Consider the following 23392-nt stretch of genomic DNA (forward strand, 5'->3'; position numbering starts at 1 on the left):
TTTCCAGTGTTCATTATATCGCTCAACACATCCATAAAGTGAGATTTACCTTCATAAGATGCTATTTTTATATATGCAATACCCATTGTTATACATAGATTCTTATTATTAAGATTGACAGGATGAATCCTAAAATACAGGTATAAGTTTTAATTTTCCTTCTGTCTCACTTTTCCTTAACTAGGGACAATTTTTAATATTTAATCTTTCCCCACTTTCCACTACATGTTACATAGTAAATATAGTATGTATTCCAATGTAAATATAGTATGTATTCCAATGTTATGAACAAATGTTGTATCTCAAATGCGACAGCAGGGTGGTAGCCGGCACAGTTAGATAAAGCCATTCCACAGGCCACAAAAAGAGAGATCATTCGTAAATGTCAACAGCAGTGAGAACAGGGATTGCCTTGATCATCTTATCAAGGATACCTGTCACCACCTCCTAGGGCTCTTGGCCATTAAGAACCTATGGCTGCTGACAGATTCTAGAATTTAGCCTCTGCAGTGGACCTTATAATTTAGCACTGAATGCTAGAGGGTACTATATGGTTTATGGTGTGATTGTAGTATGGATTACACAGTAGCTAAACTGAAAAGTGGGTTAATTTGGTCACCAAGCAATCAATATGTAATTAGTGATGATGGTACAATTGTAAAAACAAGCATAGCATCTAAAATCTGTCATGCATGTGCCAGTGTTTGATTGGATTTATCCAATGCAGAAAAGTGAGATACATTAAAGGAAAAGTAGCTTAATATATTTTCTACAATTATTCATTTCCATACCAGTAAAACTAAAAAATCAATCCATGTATTTGTCTTTACATATGAACTAGCCATGAAGTGGCTTTCATTTCTTCAATATCATTTGCAATGCCAGGGATAAAATATACCTTACTATTGTAACAAGCTTTTTACAGATCCCAGTATGCAGGCTCCTATGGCTGAATTGATAGAGAGCATTCTCTGAGATCCTGGTTTAGCACACAGTCAGTAACTGGAAATGATACTGTTGTTTACAGTGAAAAAAATATAACTCAACCAAACCAGCCCAGGGATGTTTCACCTACAACAAGAGGTGCAAAGGTTCCTGGTCTCTAAAACAGTTGTAATACCAAAAGTAGGTCAAATGCTATAATGTGGGAGTAAATTATAAAAATATTGAGTCATCCGATCACAACCAACTCTGGAACTCTCTTCCTGGAAAGGTGGTGTTGGCTTCGAGAATAATTACATTCAAAACAAGGTTGGACAAACACTTATTGGACAAAAACATCCAGGGGTATTTATAAGAAGCATAGGTGCAATGTATTAATTTAATATAAGCACATCTAGGTTGATTTAGCATAACTAGGTTGAACTCGTTGGACGCAAGTCTTTATTCAGCCTTACCTACTACAGGTATGTAACTATGTATCCAATAGTTCCCAAAAGACAATTATTATTTTCTGCCTAAAACACCAAATACATATCTGTGTTTAATCTTTCATGGGTCTAATTAGCCGCAATTCATAAATTCTACGGACAATGCGCGGGATTATCTAAACAAAATATGCTGTAAAAACACAGTTATTGGGGTTTTTACAGCATTTTGCTATGCAGGATAACCCGCTCGACCTGCGTCCGGGCAGCACAGCGTTTTGCTGCCCGGACCTGTGACTTCCTCCTCCCTGCACTGTAAATCCTCTACCGGGTGCCGCAGCAGCAGCACCCAGCCGAGTAAGGGAGGGAGGGCGGAGCTGCCGGGACCCGCTGCACATCGATGTGCCAGATCGCAAAGGACTGCTCTTAAACGCAAGAGCTGTCCTTTGCCATAATTATCGCAACTGTTAGTGCATATGAGATAATTATGTCTGCGGTAGCCGGCGATGTTCGGCCGCAGATGTTAGAGAATCCCGCCCAATGAAAGTCACATCAAGAAGCACAGAAAAATGTAATCCATTTTTTGCATCAAATGTACATAAAATATAATACACCATTTATCCTGTAAGTTATTGATATAGAAGTAATTACAGTCACGGGGTATAATGGGGGTTATTCTGGTTGACTCGCAAGTCGACCAAACCCCGCCTGGCGAATGCCAGGCCACGCACCCCCCCTTGCATGCAGGGCCTGCTAATGGATGTTTAACATAACTACTTAACGTGTTTAAGACATGCTTAAAGCATTTACAATACATATGCAGAGTATTCAACAGTGCTCTGTATTCCTTCTGTAAGAGTCATAGCATCTAATAACCAGTCCATCCTGTGTACATACACACTGTTTAGCCCATCTCGCACTGCGCCATTGCCATGATTACAAAAATGAGGTAATTGACATGAATGAATATAATATTTAAACCTTTGAGTGCCACCATCTCTGTGAGAGATGCGCAAAATATCCGCTAAAAATACCAGCGTCGCTCAAATTTGTTATTTAAATTCAAAATAAAAATGTTGGGTAAAAAAAGATTATATTTCCTATATAAGGCAAACATTACAGGTCATTTTGATGAATAAAAATGTTTTCTGGGCAATTTTCACACCTATTTTGACAAATTCACTTGGCATCTCAAAGGGTTAAAAAGAAATGATGTGTCTTTTAATATAAGCTTAAGTTTAGTCTAGTTTCTCAGTGAATGATGCCATTTTAATAGCTAAAATATTTCGTTTCACTAGTTGTAAAACAGAAATAAATGAAGGAGGTGGTAACTTGATACAAAGCCATACATGCGTGAGACTAGTGCTTACGCTAGTCTTTGTCTCCAGCCCTTTCTATTAGCTCATTAACAGTGCTCGCTGATGTTCTGGCTGCTATTGTGCCTCATACTTAATGATGGAATATATGGGCTTTATAAACAAAGGCAGCAGTGTCCTTTGGTAGCGATCATCTAATGGGAAAATGTTGTCCTAAACACTGGAATGTGCACGCACATTGCCTTGTGACTAATATACATCACAAAGCTGAGTAAACACAGAGACACATAATATATAGGGGGAAATTATCAGTTGCTTTCTAGTCATTTCTTCTCTGGAAATATAATATTTCTCAATTTATCATAATAAAATGGTGTTAACTCCTTTGGTATTTACCATTCACTCCAACAATAGTGAAACCAAATCTCTAATGATACAATAAAATAAACCCCTATAGAAATCTAAGTCACATTATAAAAATATATTTACTAGGGCAGCAATGCGGAGAGAAGGCCAGATGTGTCTTTTGCTGGCATTACCTTCCACATTGGAGACATGGTGGTCGTGTTACATAAGGGAAATGCGGCAAGACTCTGTAATTACATTTTTTACAGCATTTTCCCAATAGTACATCCCACCCAATATCAGGGTAGGCATAAAAATACCTGATGTCACATATTTATTATAGTGTCTCATTCACAAACATGCGTATTGTAGAAAGTAGAAAGCATACATGAGACATAATATAAGGGCTACACCTGTTCTCCCACTGCGTTATAAAGCCAGTTTGATGTTTTACATTCCATGAAAATATTGAGATCTAGGCAAAATGTTTATATGTTTTAAATTGTACAGTCATATGTATACAGTCATCAATTGTAACCCTATTTCAGATCTCATTTAGGTAATTAGAATACTCAATAGGTAGCAAATGTCCCAGGTGAAGTGTAATACCATCAAAAGGAAAAGTAATCCAAGATGAATTGCAGAAAATACAATTAACATATAATAAATTGTATCAGTAATGTATAAAAGAGAAAAAAATAAAACAAAATAAATGGTGTTCTTAATTAAATTGCCACCTACCAATCCTCCAGCGGTGAGATACATACTTTGTCAGTTCAGACATTGTCACCACATTGCCAAAAACTGAGAACTAATAACGATAAATTGTGCCACCCCCCCATGTGCTATTCATTTCAGACTTCATATCCTATAGAATAACCATTTATTCTTGTCATATTTAATTGTTATTAATGTTTTAATAATAAAAATAATTAATGTGTAAACAGTCCCGCTTGTTTATACATTATAATTGTTAATGTGTTTAGCACTGCTTCCCTTTCCACCCTGTATGCAGTGTAAGAGCATATTGCTTTTCCAGATCACAATGAATATCTGCCATTAATATACATTATATTGGTTGGAAAGTGGAAACCAAGACGCTATTTTCATAACCCTTTGTTATACGTAGATGTATTTTTATCATTTGAAAAAGCCCTCAGATAGGGAAAAACACGTTAGATGGGTCACCCAGCCAACAGTACTCTGGAATACCAGTCCAGAAACCAGCTGCATTTGCCCCTGCATCTGTCTAAACAGGTGATTTCACCATCCATCATTTGGAAAAAATACCAAGGCAAATCTGACGTCACCGTGCACAGCCACATCCAGTGAAGGCCTAGAGAACTCCGGTGAGAGTGGGAGCACGCGGCAGTGCAGGTGAGAGAGAGGCGCTAGCCGCTCCGTTACAACATCGCCTCCGGCAGCGTGGGTGAGAGACACACTAGCCTTATCATCTACAAGGCTGCTTCCCACCTTCTCACACTGGAGGGACAATCTAACCCATACCATTTGCCAGGCCATTGGCGCACATCAGGCGCAAGTGAGAGACATGCTTAGCGTGCGCATATAACATCATTCATATGCAAAATTTGTCCAATTGGTGATACTGTATTATAACTATTGTAAAGCGCAACGGAATATGCTGCGCTATATAAGAAACTGTTAATAAATAAATAATAAATAAATAAATAACTAAAAGACTCTCCTCGGTGGGTATCGCAGTTTTCTTTTAAGGCTCATTTTTAACTATATTAAATGTTTATACTATATTGATTTATTTTATCACTGTACTGTTGTTGTATATCATTTATTTTTCAGGTGGCTGCCTAAATTATGTTTATAAAATTATTTTTATTGTTTATAAATAAATACAAATTATATTATTAATTATTATTAAAATTGTCTGTACGAGTGCATTCATCCGTGGTGTCCAAATCTTCAATTAACGAAGAAACTCAATTTCCTTTGGTTTTGCCGTTTTTCCTGACCATACCCTGTACCTGTAAATTATAGGTCCAGATGAAAGGCAGTTTTTTGTACACACACTTGTACATACTGTATAGAGTACTGCAGCTGAGCTATATTTATTATAGATTACTCTATCATCTTTATATACAAATATACTTTTGATTATTATTGTATATATATTTTTTGTGGTTTATTAGCGCCCAATATAACACTAGAATGTAGTGGTCTTCTAATTTTATAATTTAGATTGATAGGATACATCCTGAAATAATTTCCTTTCCGTCTCATTTTTCCTTAACTATGGGACACTGTATCATCTTTCCCCACCCTCCTCTACATGCAATATAGTAAATATAGTATGTATTCCAATGTAATAAATGTTGTATCTGGGTGGTAACCGGCAGTCAGATAAAGCAATTCCACAGCCACAAAAAAAGAGATCATCTGTACATGTCAACGGCAGTGAGAACAGAGATTGCCTTGACCATGATATACCTATCCCTAAACCCTTATATATTTAATGAAGCTTACCCCCACCCCTACCCCCATATTTAAAAATCTTAGCTCTCCCACTGCTGTTGCTTGGAGCGAGCCAAGTTAATAATCCTCTGAATCCCAGCATAGTCAGGTCTGTCTTCTGCTCCTGATCACCAAGCTCCTGTTTCAGATGTGCAGTTTCTAGATGTCACTCGTTTTGCTTGAGGAGTGATGCGGGCAAATAGATGCAGGTGCCAGGGACTACATTGCTTCCAGGCTCCGACACCATCGACAGCTCTCCCTGTTGCTCAGAGTGTTGCTGATGGTGGCGGAGCCGGTAGAGAAGTAATATAGTCCCTACACAACTCCACTAGGGGCCCCTAAGATAATAAGGCCCGGAGGTACTAACCCCCTGTGCCACCCTCTTAATCTAGCACTAGTTTATTAGTAAGCTTAAAAGTGTCAAAGCAGCATCCTATATATGGAATGGCCAGAACTCCATTGGATACATGCTTGGGAGCACGGGATACAGCGATGAGTGACAACATCTGTGAGACTGGACACAAGAGAGTGTTCATGAATGCAAACAAGCACATAAGTAATCACCAGTTGTTCTGTGATCACCGATACAATACTGTCTGTACAGAGGAATTCCCAGGTGCACAATCAGTCTGAGGCAAGTGTTTCAGTATTAACATAGGAGGTAACAGTTTGGTAGTTAAAGTCTGTATATACATAAGGACGGCTGAATGAACCCCTGGGAACACTGCAGGATAGGATATTCCTGACATACGGCATAGCACTAAGCACTGCTAATCAGAATAATTATAATAAACTATGCATTCTAACATTGAGCAACATTAAGGATCCACCAACTGCAACCAGATCAAACAAGAAACTCTAGTGGAGGTATAACTGCGCCAAACCTGACTGCGGCAGCGTGTCACACCTTGGGTTACCAACCCCAATTCCAATATACACAAAAAACACAAAAGAGGTGGACAATGATGCGCTGTCTCTATAATAAAGGTGTGTGGTTCACTTCTTTTTTGTTGAAGTGGTGTTCCTTCACTGGTAACAGCTTGTGTAAGCGGTAAAGGAATAAGAGATGAAAAATTGATGAGTCAATAATTCAATTTCAGAAATCATCAACTCAGGTGGAGTTCCTTCTTACTGACCTGTGTAACAAGCCCTATATGCCCATAAAGGTATATTTGCGCACATCAATTTCTTATCTGGATAGCCTTGTGAGACACCAATGGCTCTAAAAACCCCTCAACCAGATCACCTTATCTGGTGGGTCCCTGACACTAAAGTTCCAGTCAAGGGCACAGGACCCATCAAGTCGGCACAGGTCAACCACCCCAAGGCATTGCACTAGTGAGAGGCTTATGTGTTAGGCAGTATTAATAAATACGAAGCAGAAGCCATGTTTTAGGGGTATTAATTGTCACATTCTTAATCATTCCTCTCATCTATCTAGATTGTCAACTACAGTATGTGTTTTAAGCAGAAGCCATGTTTTAGGGGTATTAATTGTCACATTCTTAATCATTCCTCTGATCTATCTAGATTGTCAACTACAGTATGTGTTTTACCTCTCACTGTGTGTCTACCCTGTTGCTATAATAAGGCTGTGACAGCTGCAATGGATATTATAGCCCCTGTGCGTATACGTCCCCATACACCACGATGTTAAGCCCCTTGGTTTGACAACCGTGTTAGTGAACTCAAGAAAATAGGATTTTGGGTACCTACCGGTAAATCCTTTTCTCGTAGTCCATATGGGATACTGGGCTTCACTACTATGGGGATTGAGACCTCCGCAGGAGAGACAGGCACATAAAAGAACTTTCAGTGTGGGTGCACTGGCTCCTCCCCTCAATCTCCCTCCACTAGTCAGTTAATGCAAAAACTGTGCCGAAGGAGAGCATGTGAGGAGTATGTGATAAAATATTGTGGTGAGATTCATCCAGCACACCCAACCGAACAACAACATAAAAAAAGAGGTGAATCCTAACAACTTAAGAGGACACCTGTAACTAGAAAACAAATCTATAGGCATATCTATCCTATAGAAAACCAAGGCAATAAGCCTAACAATGAAATAGTATCTGACAGCAGAAAAGCCGCACCGAGGTGGGCTCCCAGTATCCCATATGGACTACGAGAAAAGGATTTACCGGTAGGTACCCAAAATCCTATTTTCTCTACCGTCCAATGGGATACTGGGCTTCACTACTATGGGGAGGTCCCAAAGCTACCAGAACGGGCGGGAACGTGCGGATTCTGCTGTAGAACCGCATTCCCGAACTGGGAATCCTCCCTGGCCAGGGTGTCAAACTTGTAGAACTTCACAAATGTGTGTTGCCCTGACCAAGTTGCGGCCCTGCAGAGCTGCATTGCCGACACCCCTCGAGCAGCCGCCCAAGAGGTACCTACAGACCTGGTTGAATGAGCCTTTACTGAGAAAGGAAGCGATAAAGCAGCTGATGCATAAGCCTGTTGGATAGTACATCTTATCCATCTGGCAATGGTACGCGTTGAAGCAGGTAAACCCTTCTTCTGCGCATCATAAAGCACAAACAGGCTGTCCGTCTTACGGATCCTAGCTGTGCGCTTGACATACCCCTTAAGGGTGAGGACCACATCCAAGGTATCTGGTATATCAGGGTGTGTTGCGCTAGAAGGAACCACAATAGGTTGGTTTAGGTGGAAACCTGACACCACCTTTGGAAGGAATTGTGGTCTAGTCCTGAGTTCCGCCCTATCGTTGTGGAACACAAGGTAAGGGCTCCTACAAGATAAGGCCCCTAGCTCGGACACCCTCCTGGCCGAAGCTAGAGCCAGCAGAACAACTGTCTTCCACGTGAGGTGTCGCAGCTCAGACTCCTCCAGTGGAACAAACCGGGCTGATTTCAAGAAAGTAAGAACCACTTCCAAATCCCATGGTGCAGTGGGAGGCACAAAGGGGGGCTGAATCCTGAGAACCCCCTGTAAGAAGGTCTGCACTTCCGGCAAGGCCGCAATCTTTTTCTGGAAAAACACAGACAGTGCGGAGATTTGGACCTTTAAGGAACCCAATCTGAGTCCCTTATCCAAACCAGCCTGAAGGAAACGTAGTAGGCTGTTTAATCGAAAACTGGCCGGAGGCAAGCCATTCTTCTCGCACCAGGCAATATATCTTCGCCATATTACATGATAATGAGAAGCCGTCACCGGCTTCCTGGCTTTGATCATTGTAGTGACGACCGAGGGATGGAGACCCTTATGGACTAAGATCTGCCGCTCAACCTCCAGGCCGTTAAACGTAGCCGCTGTAAGTCCTGGAAGACGAACGGGCCCTGGAGGAGCAGGTCTTTTCTTAGGGGCAGACGCCACGGGTCTTCCACTAGCATGGCCTGAATGTCCCCGTACCAGGCCCTTCTTGGCCAATCTGGTGCCACCAGTATTGCCTCCGTCCCCTGATGCCGGAGCCGCTTTAGCACCCGAGCCAACAATGGGAGAGGTGGGAACAAGTACACCAATTGGAAATCCCAAGTCCAGGTGAGAGCGTCCACCGCTATGGCCCCTGGGTCTCTGGTCCGTGCACAGTACTTTGCTACCTTGTGGTTCAAACGTGAAGCCATCAGGTCGATCTGAGGGAGCCCCCACAGATCCACTATGGCATTGAACACTTGCGTGTGAAGGCCCCACTCTCCCGGGTGAAGATCGTGGCGACTCAGGAAGTCTGCCTCCCAATTGTCGACCCCCGGGATAAAAATGGCAGACAGGGCCAGGACATTCTGTTCCGCCCAAGACAATATCTTTGACGCTTCCCTCCTGCAAGGCATGCTCTTTGTACCACCCTGCCGATTTATGTAGGCCACAGTGGTGGCATTGTCCGACTGGACCTGGATCGCCTTGCCCTGTAACAATGGAGCTGCCTGTAACAGGGCATAGTAAACCGCCCTCAACTCCAGCTTGTTGATATGAAGGCCCGACTCCAGTGGGGACCATCGACCCTGTAGGCGGACTCCCTGTGTCACAGCTCCCCAGCCCCTTAGGCTGGCGTCCGTGGTTACCAGAATCCAGTCCTGGATTTGGAACCGTCTGCCTGCCAACAGATTGGATGAATCTAGCCACCACTGTAGCGAGATCCTGGTTCTTGTTGCAAGGCCAATCCTTCTGCGCATCTGCAGGGGGGAGCCGGACCATTTTGTCAGAATGTCCAATTGAAAAGTCCTGGAATGGAAACGGCCAAATTGTATTGCTTCGAATGAAGCCACCATCTTGCCTAGAAGCCGGAGGCAAAGATGGATCTGTACCAGAGGTGACTGTAAGACCTCCCTGACCAGCTGTTGAATTGCAGTGACCTTTTCCATCGGCAGAAAGACCTTTTGTTCCGATGTATCCAGGATCATGCCCAAGAAAACCATCCTCTGGGCCGGAACCAGCGATGATTTGGGCATGTTCAGGATCCACCCGTGGTCTCTTAGAACCTGTATGGACAGATTGAGAGCACTGCTTAAAGCCTCCGCCGACCCTGCCTTTATTAGCAGGTCGTCCAGGTATGGCACTACATTGACCCTTCGGATCCTGAGTAGTGACATCATTTCCGCCATTACCTTTGTGAAAACCCGCGGGGCTGTCGACAGGCCGAAGGGCAACGCCCGGAATTGGTAATGGTATTTCCCCAAGGCAAACCTGAGATAGATTTGGTGTGGGGGCCAAATAGGAATGTGTAGATAGGCGTCTTTGACGTCTATAGAGGCCAAGAACTCCCCTTTCTCCAGACTGGCGATCACAGAGCGCAAGGACTCCATCCTGAACTTGAACACACGCAGGAAGGGGTTCAGTGACTTTAGATTCAGGATGGGCCTTACTGAGCCGTCTGGCTTCGGGACCAGGAATAAGTTGGAATAATATCCCTGGCCCTGCTCCGTGTCTGGCACCGGTACAATTACCTGAGACTGAAGCAGCCTGGTAATGGCCCCCTGAAGGAGCACCTGATCTTCCTGGGATGCTGGGAGTGCCGACCTGAAGTATCGTCTGGGAGGAGGTTTGTCGAATTCCAGCCTGTAACCTAGAGAAATGAGACCTCTGGCCCAGGAATCCAGACCCGATGCGTCCCACACCTGGCTGAAATGCAACAATCGCGCTCCCACCGCGAGAGAGTCTCGTGGCGGGAAAACCCCGTCATGCTGCAGGCTTAGAGGAAGCCGCGGCATTTGGACGGTCCTGGGTGTTGGAGGAGCTAGGCTTCCTAAACTTGCCTCTCGTGCCCCTGCTGGCATTGGAGGCGCCCCTGGCCTTGGGGCGAAACCTGTTCCCACGAAAGGACTGCTGGGAAGCACCTGTGAAGGTACGCTTTGCAGCCGTGGGAGCTGATGGAAGGAAGGTAGATTTTCCTGCCGTGGCTTTGGAAATCCAACCGTCTAATTCACTCCCAAACAGCCATTCTCCTGTAAAGGGAATACCCTCCACACTTTTCTTTGAGTCTACGTCTGCAGACCACTGACGTAGCCACAAGGCCCGTCTGGCTGAAACTGCCATGGCTGAATTGCGCGCGTTTATTGCGCCCAATTCCTTTTGCGCCTCGCACAGGATCTTAGCGGTATCCTGAATGTGACGCAGACTGTCACCTATCTGGGCCACAGTCATGTCACCCAACAACCCTTCCTGAATCTGGGTTGACCATGTATGAATTGCCTTAGCCATCCAGCAGCTGGCTAAAACTGGGCGCTGAGATGCCCCACTAGCCGTATATATGGACTTGAGGGTAGCTTCCAGCCTCCTATCCGCCCCATCCTTAAGGGTGGATACCCCTGGGACTGGTAGCAACACCTTTTTAGAAAGGCGGGAAACAGAGGAGTCCACTACCGGTGGCTCCTCCCATTTCTTTCTGCCCAAAGGTTCAAAAGGATATGCATTTGTGAACCTTTTTGAAAGAGTAAACCTCTTATCAGGGTTTTGCCATGCAGCCCTGAAAGCAGTTTCTAACTCTGCCTGCTCAGGGAAGTACACTGGTTGTTTCTTCTGAGTCATGAAGAAAGGATCTCCTTCTGTGGATGCCTCTACTGGGAGATCTAAAACATCCCTAATGGCCCTGATAAGGGGCTCGGGACCATGCACTGCCGCCTCAGGAGCTGGTTCCTGCAGACCCTGCTCCTCACCCTCCTCCAATATGTCCTCATCGTCCTCATCTGTGTCAGGATCCATAGCAGTAGCCTGCCTCTTTTGAGGCTGTGCGGGAGGAGGAGGTACATTTTGGGTATGAAGAATATCCACCCTGGCAGCTAACATGGACAATTCCCTCTGAACCCTCTGCGTTTGCTGAGTGTTAGTGGAAAGCTGTGAAGCCACAGAATCCAACAAGGTCTTTATGTTGGAGGCCCACGCAGGCTCCTGCTCGTCTGCCTGCGACTGCCCCACAAGCTGTGGGGGTACCCCACTGATCTGGGTGTCAGCACTACTGGGCTGTGGTGACATACAAGCCTCACAAGTAACCTGGGACTGTGACTTTGGCACAAACTTGGTGCTACACACCATACAAGTGAACTTTTTCACCATGATGAGATAGTACTACAATGTCTGCAATACAACACAACCCCCACGCAGTCACCCACGTGCACACACCACACTGCTGGATGTGAAAAAACAGACTACAGGTATGTGTTTGTTTTATGCTGTGCTGTAACTAATCAGTGGGGAATAAACAGAGCAATTGGGGAGCCAAGTGCACCCTTAACCTGAACTCACAGATCTGGGTGAGCTGGTAACGCTAAACACAGTGATATGAACAACACAGTGTCTGAATCAGCCAGATAGCGCAGCAGCGCTAAAAAGCTATAAAAAACCTGCTGTCTCTGCCGTGCTGCAAGTACCCGGATCCACCACGCCAGTGAGGAGCCCTCTGTAATGGAGTCTGGCAGCGTGTGAAGAAGCAGGAAGTGACAGCGCGCGCCCAGCAGAGCTTGGTCCCGCTCTGAGTGAAGCCCCGCCCCCTGTACACGGAGCTGGCGCTTCTATATATTTATACTGACATAAGGTGTAAATATATATATATATATATATATATATGTATCATACATTTTAACCTGAGGGGTGTCCCTGGTGGTCCAGCGGCAGCACCCCTATGCCAGTTACCAGACGCGGTGTTCACGCAGTCCCTGCTGGAGGGCCGCCATTACTAACCGTCGTCTTGCCGCACCAGAAATGGCTGCGGGGACCCCTTGTGGGACCCCCAGCCTGTACTCACCACTGAAGTCTTCTGACCTGTCAGGGGTGTGCGGCGGCTAGGGGACTTGCTCGCCACAGCGCAATGCTGTGCGGTGACAAGTCCCACGCAGGACCTGAAATGTCCTGTAGCAGGGTCAGCTCTGCACCTGAAGAGGTCGGGGACTGACCCTTCCCCTGACACCCACGAAGCAGGACAGCTGTGTGGTCACCACAGCGCCCCAAAATAACAAACTTGAAAATAAATGTAGAAAAACTCTGGAGCATCCAGAAGCACTGCCTCTCCTGAGGCACATTTTTCAAAACTGACTAGTGGAGGGAGATTGAGGGGAGGAGCCAGTGCACCCACACTGAAAGTTCTTTTATGTGCCTGTCTCTCCTGCGGAGGTCTCAATCCCCATAGTAGTGAAGCCCAGTATCCCATTGGACGGTAGAGAAAAGGGGTCGTAGACTTGAAAGACTGTGGAGGAAGTCAAACATGGTAGAGGATAAGTTAAAACTAATGAAACATTTTGAAGACTATCAATCAACAATCACACGTAAAGAGTTCCTATCAAATTAGATCAGAGCAGCAAACAATAGGCCTGCTCAGCTTTTCCGTACAGTGGAGAAGCTTTGCAAACCAGCATGACTGCAGCCTGATGAAGACCTCTCCCAGTCAAGTTGCAATGAGATTCTTTGCAGATAAAGTATCCTCCATCCAGGCTGGAATCCCCACAGTGTCATCAAAGGAGTTCCAAACTATCAAGCTTGCAAATGTAAGCCACCTGACTTTTTGGAACAGCTTTGACCCAATGGATGTAAAAGACATTGCAGAAATTATCCGAAGGCTGCGTCCCACCATCTGTGACTTGGATCCTGCCTCAACTAAGCTGCTAATAGGGTGCATGTATATAATCGGCCCTGTATTTGCAAAAATAGTTCTGCAAACAGGCATATTTCCTGAGCCACTAAAGGAAGCAATTGTTAGACCACATCTTAAAAAAAATAATTTAGACCCGAATGCATGAGCAACTACAGACCGGTATCAAGCCTTTCTTTTCTAGGAAAGGTTATTGAGAAAGTGGTAGCAACTTAACTAGAAACCCGCCTGTAAGCCTGTAAGCCCATGATATTTATGATCCATTCCAGTCAGGATTCAGGAGAAGACACAGCACTGAAACAGCCCTGGTATGTGTGCTTAATGATCTTCTGATGGCAAGAGACAGAGGTGACTGCTCAATCGTAATCCTACTGGATCTCTCAGCAGCTTTTGATACCATGGACCATGATATTCTAATTCAGCACCTGAAAAAATTCTGTGGGTTGGATGGCACGGTTCTTAGCTGGTTCAAATTATTTCTCACCGGTAGGTCACAGAGAGTTTAATCTGGAGTGTATTCATCATCACCAGTGCCACTTCCATGTGGTGTCCCGCAGAGTTCCATATTGTCTCCCATGGTTTTTGCTGTTTACATGCTACCACTGTGTGAAATAATCAGACGTCATGGCCTGCTATGCAGATGATACACAACTATACCTGTCCTTTGCTCCAGGTACTGAGAACCCAATACCAACCCTAAATGTTCAAAAAAGCAGATAAATATACACTTCGGCGCTACTCAACAGAATTTTTACAGAATTTTTTATACAGTATGTCTGGTCTTGCTGGACTCTATTCCTCCTGGTAACGTCTTAAGGGCACCTACTGACCTTAATGAAGGTCCCTATGTGCCCGTAGAGGTTTCTTTGGTCTTTATCAGGAAAACATTGGTACTCCCAGCAAATACAGTAACAGGATTACTGACCTTGTACAAAGGCCCTATATTCATATAAAGGTATCTTTGTCCTATTGTTCTTTCAACAACACCAAAATCGCATCAACTTCACTCCGCATGTAGTCATAGGAAACACACTCACCTCAAAATGAGGCCCTATGTTCATAGAAAGGTATCTTTAAGCATGTCCACGTCCAGTGATCCCCTTGTAATAAGGCTCAGATATAGCCGTAGCAAAAAGATATTTTATTCCAGGACGTATACAATAAAAAACATGCAAAACAATAGATTAAAATACACACAGTTTCAGGTGAGCCCAAAAGCAACTCACTCCCTGTATCCGGATACTAGGAGGAGTGCTACCAGATGGAAAAAAGTGGTAAAGGGTCTCACCTATGCTGTGGATCAGTCCTCACCAACGCGTTTCGGGCTCTAAGGTAAGCCCTTTTTCAAGGTGTGAGGAGTGTTGTAATATCAGGGTATTTATACCCACTAAACAATCAAACACAAAATAGACATCTATATGAATATAGGGCCTTTGTACAAGGTCAGTAATCCTGTTACTGTATTTGCTGGGAGTACCAATGTTTTCCTGATAAAGACCAAAGAAACCTCTACGGGCACATAGGGACCTTCATTAAGGTCAGTAGGTGCCCTTAAGACGTTACCAGGAGGAATAGAGTCCAGCAAGACCAGACATACTGTATAAAAAATTCTGTAAAAATTCTGTTGAGTAGCGCCGAAGTGTATATTTATCTGCTTTTTTGAACGTGTACCCGAGGGGAGCTAGTGCCCCACAAATATACCCACGGCTGCAACTCTTGGCGCCGCCAACCTCTCTATACCTTTCTATTACCAACCCTAAATGGCTGTATATCTGAGCTACAGGAGTGGATGAGTGCCAGTTGGCTGTGACTGAACCCTGATAAAACAGAGGTGCTTATGATAGGTCACAGGACAAGACTGCAGAAGAGCCAACCAAAAGGACTTACGCTTGGGGATGCAGAATTTCAAAATACGGAACATATGCGGAATCTTGGTGTTGTCCTGCATAGTGGCTTGACACTTAAACATCAGGTATCTGCCACAAATAAATCCTCATTCTATCATCTAAGGAATATAGCCAGAATTAAGCACTTAATTCCCTCAGAAGATCTGCCTAAAGTCATACATGCATTTGTATAATTGTGCCTTGACTACTGCAATGCTCTCTACCTCTCCCAGCAAAAGAATTACCGTACATAGCTTGCAGATGGTACAAAATACAGCTGCCAGTCTATTAACCAATCAGCCCTGTTCCAGCCACATAACACCCATTCTGTACTCCCTTCACTGGCTGCTTATAAGTTGGCGAATAATTTTCAAGATTGTCTTACTGACTTTTAAGCTCTACATGACCAGGGCCCAAGGTACCTGCAGCAGCATCTGATCCCTTGTTGTCCCACTCGATTACTGCGATCGGTTGATGAAGGACTACTAACAGTACCCAGAATTTCCCTGAATTCATCTGATGGTCGAGCTTTCAGCGCCGTGCCAACTCTATGGAACTCACTTCCCCCCTCAGTTCGAGAAGCTTCCACTTTGGAAACATTCAAAAATAGACTCAAGACTTTCCTGTTCACCCAAGCATTTCACTAATGTCCCTTGTTAAGTTGTTAAGTTTGTTTTGTATTTTGTGCTGTAAAAGGCTAATGCAAGCACTTTGAGTCCGATTAGGAGAAAAGTGCTATATAAGTAATATTATTATTATTATTATTATTATTATTATTACTAGCTAACCCGCCCGGCATTGCCAGGGAAAACCTTGGGGTTTTTTTTATTTCCAAAATTGCTGAAAAATTTAATCTTACAGTATGCTGTGCCAAAGACCGATTGTAATTTGTTATAGATTCCACCATAATGTTAGAATGTGTTTGCATTGCTACTTATTAAAGGCAATGAAATCAGATATGGTGTTGTTGTTTGAAACACAACACTCCTGAGTTGATAACTTGTATGTGTTGATGAATTCTACATCCACTCCTGAGATTTAGCACCTATGACATACCCTCCAGCATCTGAGGGTCAGAAATCGGTATAAAATCAGAAAGGGACGTGGTCACACCACCATTTCTGTACTTTCAATGGTACAGTTTCTAGTAATTGTAATTACAGGCGCTGAGTGCGTGGAGACCGGGGTGGGCGTTACTTACCGCGCCATAATTAATTAAAAATTAAATGCTCACTGCCGCTCCCCTCACCGATCCTGCCTGCTGCAGTCTCTGAGGTCTGAAGATCTGTAAAGCACATGCACTGGGCATCTCTACCAAACAGTGGGGCAGCCCCTGAGTGTGGGAGCAGGTCCGCGGGCCTGGCCACATGACATCATAACCCGACGCACGCTACCCGCACCACTGCAATGCACCACTGGGAATGGGTGCAATGGGCCAAGTTCTTCCCTATACCCGCCGGGCCAATCCACCGATCCAGCCATTGCAATCATCAGTGGGTGCATTGATAAGGTTTGGAGTGTCAGAAGTTGAAGAATAAGACTGAGATAAAGATTTACCATGTTAAAGTGTACAATTTACTCAATAAATCGTGAAATATAAGTGTACATAGAAGGACAATCAAGAAATTAAAGTAGGTTTAAAAAATAAGTTCTGATTCAAACTGATAATTGTTTGGATGGGGGTGGGTTACGAAACAAATCTATAGGTGGGGTGTATTGATATTGTGGGCATAATTGGTGTTTGGTACACCTACAGGGGGTCCTCAATTGATGGGATTTTCACTACAGTGTCACCATAGGGGGATTCCCAATTGAGGTCCAGGTGGTCTTTTAGGAACCCTTTACAATCCCGTAGGTCTCTTCTCCTTGAGCCTACGGTCTCCATTAACCCCTTCCCGACATTTGACGTATATACGTCATGGCCGGGATGTACTTCCCGACACATGACGTATATATACGTCATGACTTTAAAGTGCCACCGCGTCCAGAGACGCGGTGACAGAGGGATGATGTCTGCTGTCCCTGACAGCAGACATCCTCCCTCATTGCCCAGGGGGGGCAGCTATGCCCCCCGTCATGGGCGATCGCTGTGATTGGCTGTTCAAACATGAACAGCCAAAACCAGCGTTAAACTGCGTGTAGTGTAAAAATTAGACGCTGCTGCCCCCTAGTGTCCAAAAAAATTAAAGGAGGTTAAAATAATGATTTTTTAATAAAGTATAGATATGGTCTTTGTTAGTTATTAACTATTTTGAGTGGTATGATTATTTGTCTCACAAGCAGAAAATGTAACATTTTGCAAATAGAAAATGTTCCATTTTTTTTACGACATTTTGGTATTTTTCACAAAAAAAAAAAAATTGTATCGACCAAAATTGACCACTAATTTAAAGTACAATGTGTCACGGGAAAACAATCTCAAAATCACTGGGATAAGTAAAAGCAAAAAAAGTTATCCCCACTTAAGTGATACATGTCAGATTTGAAAAAAAGGCCTCTGTCAGGAAGGCAAAAACATGCTGCGGCGGGAAGGGGTTAATGATAGTCAATCACTGAGGGAGAAATGGGACACTGGGGGATGTCCCATTTGGACATCCCCCTATGGTGATACTGTAGTGAAAATTTCTAATCAACTGGGGACCCCCTGTAGGTCTACCAAACACCAATTATGCCCACAATATCCATACCCCCCTCCACCTATAGATTTGTTTCGCAACCCACCCCCATCCAAACAATTATTAATTTGATTCAGAATTTATTTTTTAATCCTACTTTCATTTCTTGATTGTACTTCTATGTACACATATTTTTTTCGCGATTTATTGAGTAAACTGTACACTTTAACGTGACAAATCTTCATCTCAGTCTTATTCTTCAACTTCTTACACTCATAACATTCAAAGAAATACATGCAGCGCTCATGCCCATCGATCAAACTTTATCTATGAACCAAAAGAGTCTGGGAAACCCATAAGGCAAAACAGTGCTTAACATTCAACTGACTAACGGGGTGAGTGCAGTGTACCCACTTTGTTTTGATCAATGGGTGCATTGGCCAGGACAAAGATTTCTCAGTGCAACTAGCCGGAGAGCACAGTGACAGGCTGGAGGACTGGAGAGACGGATATGGGGAAAAAAAGAAAAAATTGTACATTAGGTACAGTTTTTATTTGCCGGTACAGACTGTTAAATAAACGGCAAATTCTTTTTTTATGTGTTCTGTGTGTGTTGTAATGTTTTTGTCTTTTTGATGTGTGTGTGTGATGTAGTGTATGTGGTTGTGTGTGTTGTGTTGTGTTTTATGTATCTGTCCAATGCGTAAGTGTGTAAGGTGTGCTATGTATATACAGTATGTGTGTGTAGTGTCTTTGTGTATCTGTGCAATGTTTAAGTGTGTGTTTTGTGTATGTTGTACTGTTTTTTGGTGTGTATGGTGAATGTGGGTGTGTGTGGTGCTGTTGGAGGTATGTTATGAGTGTGTGTTGTGTATATCTGCCCTATGTGTGAGTGCGTAAGGTGTGCTATTTATAAATGTGTGGTGTGTGCTGTGTGTATCTGTGCAATGTTTAAGTGTGTGTGTTCTGTGTATTGTACTGTTTTTGGGTGTGTGTTGTAGTGAATGTGGGTGTGTGTTGTACTTTAAGTGGTGTGTTATGTGTGTGTGTTTTGTTGTGTGTATCTGTCCAATGTGTACGTGTGTGAGGTGCGCTACGTATATACGTGTGTCTTGTGTGCTATGTGTGCGTATGTGGTGTACTGTGTGTGTGTGCATGTACAATGTGTATGTGTGTGTGTGATGTGTGGTCTATGTATATCCTCAATTATTCCTAATTGTTTAAAGCCTTCACCATCATGTGCGAATGTGTCATTCATACTCAATGACCGCAATGAAATCAGGTGTGGAGTTATTCCTTCGTCAACGGTTTCCCAGATCGTCAATCTTCTTCCCAGATCATCAATCAAGGCAAATTAAAAAACTTTGCTAAGTGAAATTTCCCCAAAACGTCTTCGAGGTGCACACCACCGGGTCCAGAGGTATTTTGTTGCTGAATTTGGTGGCTCTGAGTGCCATGGTGTGTCCGCAATGCGACAGACATACACGCACACACACTCTCTTCAACTTATTATATAGATTATTATTATTATTATTATTATTACATACCTTTGTTTTATCCATAAAATACATAATCTTCTTTCCCTTGAACACCATTTTCAGTGTCACCAATAAAGATATTAAAAAGCACTGGGCTAGTAATTGTCACAGATAATACACCCATAAATAAATAAATAGCTAAGTAAATAAAAACATAAATAAGTAAATAAGTAAGTAAGGGTGTGTACACACTATCGATTTTGTCTTGCGATGCGATCATATCGGGATCGCATCGCACGGCGCATGTGATCTGCATACAATTTTGACTATATAGTGCAGATCTGCACTATATAGTCTATGCAGCCAAGACTTTCTGGCTGCGATACGGGAGTGCGCATCGGGATCGCAAGGGTTAAAACCCATGCGATCTGCATGCGATCCCGATGAGATTTTGACAATATACTCAAAATCACATGCACATTGTACAAGTGTGTACACACCATAAGTAGTAAAGCAATCTATTATCTTGAGATGAAGTTCCTGAATATATGCAGCTGGTAAGGTAAAATACTAGGATGCTGGAGGCTTTTACTCAGAAGGCAATTAATGTAAAGCTAATTATAAGTTTCCTTAAAGACTTAAGCTAATAATAATGACATAACATAACAAAAGTACACATACTGTATTGTCTTAAAAGCACATGATTCTGCAAACAGATGACATTAAACAGGAAGTATACTAAGACATGATGATACAATAACTCTACCATTAATCAGCCAACTCACTTATGCAAGTAATTCTGCCACTCCTGGAAGCCTGTGACACAGACTAAAAGCCTCATTTGAATTAAATTACCTTAATAAACTTCTAGATTAGAAAATGATGAATTATTGCACATTGCGCAAACTGCTGCTCTTTAGACCTTTAAGAGGAGAAAGTATTTTACTGGTCTGCAATAGTGGCAAAAAGCAACATTCAAAAACTTACAGTATGATGTTGATACTGTATGTGGATAGTAAATAAAATTCTCAAATTAAAGTTTTAAATAAAAAGAAACTGGATTTATATTTATGAGAAAATAACACTGCTTTCCAGATTTGCCAAATTTCAGGTGCATAGCAAAAACATTTACAACATACAGGTAAAATCAATATTGTACATTTTTGGCCAGTGCACTTCACCTTTGCTCATTAAAATGGAGTTACAACTTTTTAACACAAAGGGGGTATGCAATTACAGGAGAAAAAAGCGAAAACGTAAATTTTTCGTGATTTATCCCGATGTTCCTCCAATATTGTTTTTTGTGCAATCCTATTAGGTTGCATGTTCAGTGAAATCTGTGTGTTTCAAAACTGGTCAGTTTATTGGGGATTTGATTCCCTTCCCCGAGAAACATAGTGTAACCCACTAGACCTGATCGCTGCTCTGCAGAGACCTGCCATCAGATAGCCAGTAAGGCTGGGAAATCACGCCATTCGCAACTCACTCACCATTGAATGAGTTTCCCAGTGTGTGTAACCCAGAACACTTCTCTGCCTGTGTGACAGATAAAGGCTGATCAAGGCCGGAGCTGACAGCACACACCCTCCTCCCTGACAACGCCTGGTCACCCCATAATATAGTAAACATTGGTAAAACCATAGGATCTTCCATATATTAATTCACAAAGAAAAATGTCTATATTACAGAGACATCACTCAAATTGAACCAAGTTAAATGGAGTCATATTTTTGCTTATATTTCTAACCTGCATATGCGTTGCATTTAAGAACTAGGCAGTCAGGAAAAAATGCTTTATCAAACATGTGTCCCTTACCATTAATCTACAGTATTTCTGTAAATCGCAATTAATTTAAACTACACCTCTGGTGATCTGCATGGGTATTGACCTACATATTCGCTAATGGTGGGACAGCCCCGCCGGCGTAATTTTGGGGGTAGACAGAGGCCGACAGAGGTGCTGGTCTTCTCCCAAGCTCTCTGCTTAATGTGAATAGGTGGCAGCAGTGATGGCACAAGCAGGTTGTTTTAGTAGGGAACTGCTAAAGGGGCAGGCCACAATTTTCACTTTTTAAAATCGGGCAGCAAGAGGCACCCCCATTTAAAAAACCCTAATGCGAATACTGCATTAACTACCTGCATCCCATAAGTTTGCTGAACTTGTAAAATATAGGGCTGATTCAAAGGTGATTTTTTTTCACAGATGGTTAATGTTTAAAGGTCTACACATTGCAGTAGCTGCACTGCGCATGTGCAGATCCGAGTGAGCAAAGGGGAGGCGCTCTTAAGTGAAAATGCAGTAAAAACCCTGTTAAAGGGGTTTACTGCATTTACCTATGCTCTAAAGCCCACACACCGGGTCAGTGCTGCGGAGGGAATCGCAAGCTCAGTAAAAGCTTATGGGATTCTCTCCGCAGCACTGTGTGAGCGATCTGTCACCGATTCCTCACACAGCCTGCCCCCCGGCCAGTACCGTGACTCTGCACATGCGCAGAGGGACTCTGCATCGCAAACGACAGCTCTTAATGCATGAACTATCCTTTGCTTTACTAATCACATATGTTAGAGCATATGTGATTAGAATCGATGCAGTAGCCGGCAGAGGTGTGTGTGTGTGTGTGTGTGTGTGTGGGGGGGGGGGGGTTGTGAAAACTGGAGGCAGCTGTTAGAACATCCTGCCCAATGACACTAGTACTGCCCCAAATGCCGCAGCATGATTGACATGCTGCTGGTGTTTGAGGGCAGCAACTGGTTGGTGACAGGAAGTGTTTCAGAAAACAGGGGGAAATGTCTACCCCAATTTATGGACATGCCAAAGCCAGTGGCTGCATCCTTATAAGTAGCTTCAGTGACCTCGGACATGCTGAGTAATCTGAAGGATACTCATACAGTATGTCCAATGCTAATGCAGTTGATCTGATACTCCAGGGGCTGTGAGTATCAAAAAGTTAATGATTTTGCTATAGTGTTAACATTTTTGTAAGGCAGCGAACAATTACATGGCAAAATCAACCTGGTTTTCAGTGTAAATGATTTCCGCTTTAAAAGAATTAAAAAATGCTCCCAATACTTTATCTCTCTCTTTATGATTCTCACACCCTATTGCAGGGCTGGGCAACACCGGCCCTCCAGATGTTAATGAACTACACATCCCAGGATGCTTTGCATTAGTTTTGCTATGTGGCCATGCTGAAACTGATGCAAGGCATGCTGGGATGTGTAGTTCATCAACATCTGGAGGGCCGGTGTTGCCAAGCCCTGCCCTATTATATTTGACCCTGCATATTTGGATCACAGAAGATCAGTGGGCAATGGGTGTCTTTTTACTTATGTAGCTTCCATGCAGTTTTCACATGTAGAGTAGGACAAGATGCATTTATGCTTCCTTTATGCCCCTATGTCAGTGGTTCCCAACCTTTTTTCTCTACCGTACCCTTTGATTAGGCTTTTCATTGATAAGTACCCCCTCCTCTCATTTTGAAATATGGACAGTACTTAGCGGTATGCGGATCCTTATGCATGTCCTTATATTAAGGAGGAGCGGAGGAGTAGTATACAGCAAGGAATCATGCCCTTCTGTGTCTAGACAGGTTGTGTATTATCTCCAGGATTCCCACCAACACCGGTAGGATTAATGCCGCTACTTCCTCCACCTTTGTCAGTGCTGGGCAGATGACTGCTGATGTCTGACGGCAGCATGGGAAGCTCCCAGTGGATTGCTGGTCAGGCATATGACGCAACATGGTTTGTCTCCATGGCATTGGGTATTCTTCAACCATCAGAAGACCTTTTCATCGTCCGCCATTACCAATATTATTTTCAAGTACCCCCAACTGGTCTGCAGAGTACCCCCAGGGGTA

General features: G+C 43.4%; 1 protein-coding gene across 9 annotated transcripts in view; it reads right to left on the minus strand.

Annotated features, from left to right (window-relative positions):
- RARB (retinoic acid receptor beta) overlaps positions 1 to 23392 on the minus strand; it is a 750738-nt gene that overhangs the window by 601402 nt on the left and 125944 nt on the right. The window lies entirely within an intron of this gene.

Source organism: Crinia signifera, chromosome 5 (assembly GCF_055691185.1).
Source record: "Crinia signifera chromosome 5, ASM5569118v1, whole genome shotgun sequence".
Lineage (NCBI taxonomy): Eukaryota > Metazoa > Chordata > Amphibia > Anura > Myobatrachidae > Crinia > Crinia signifera.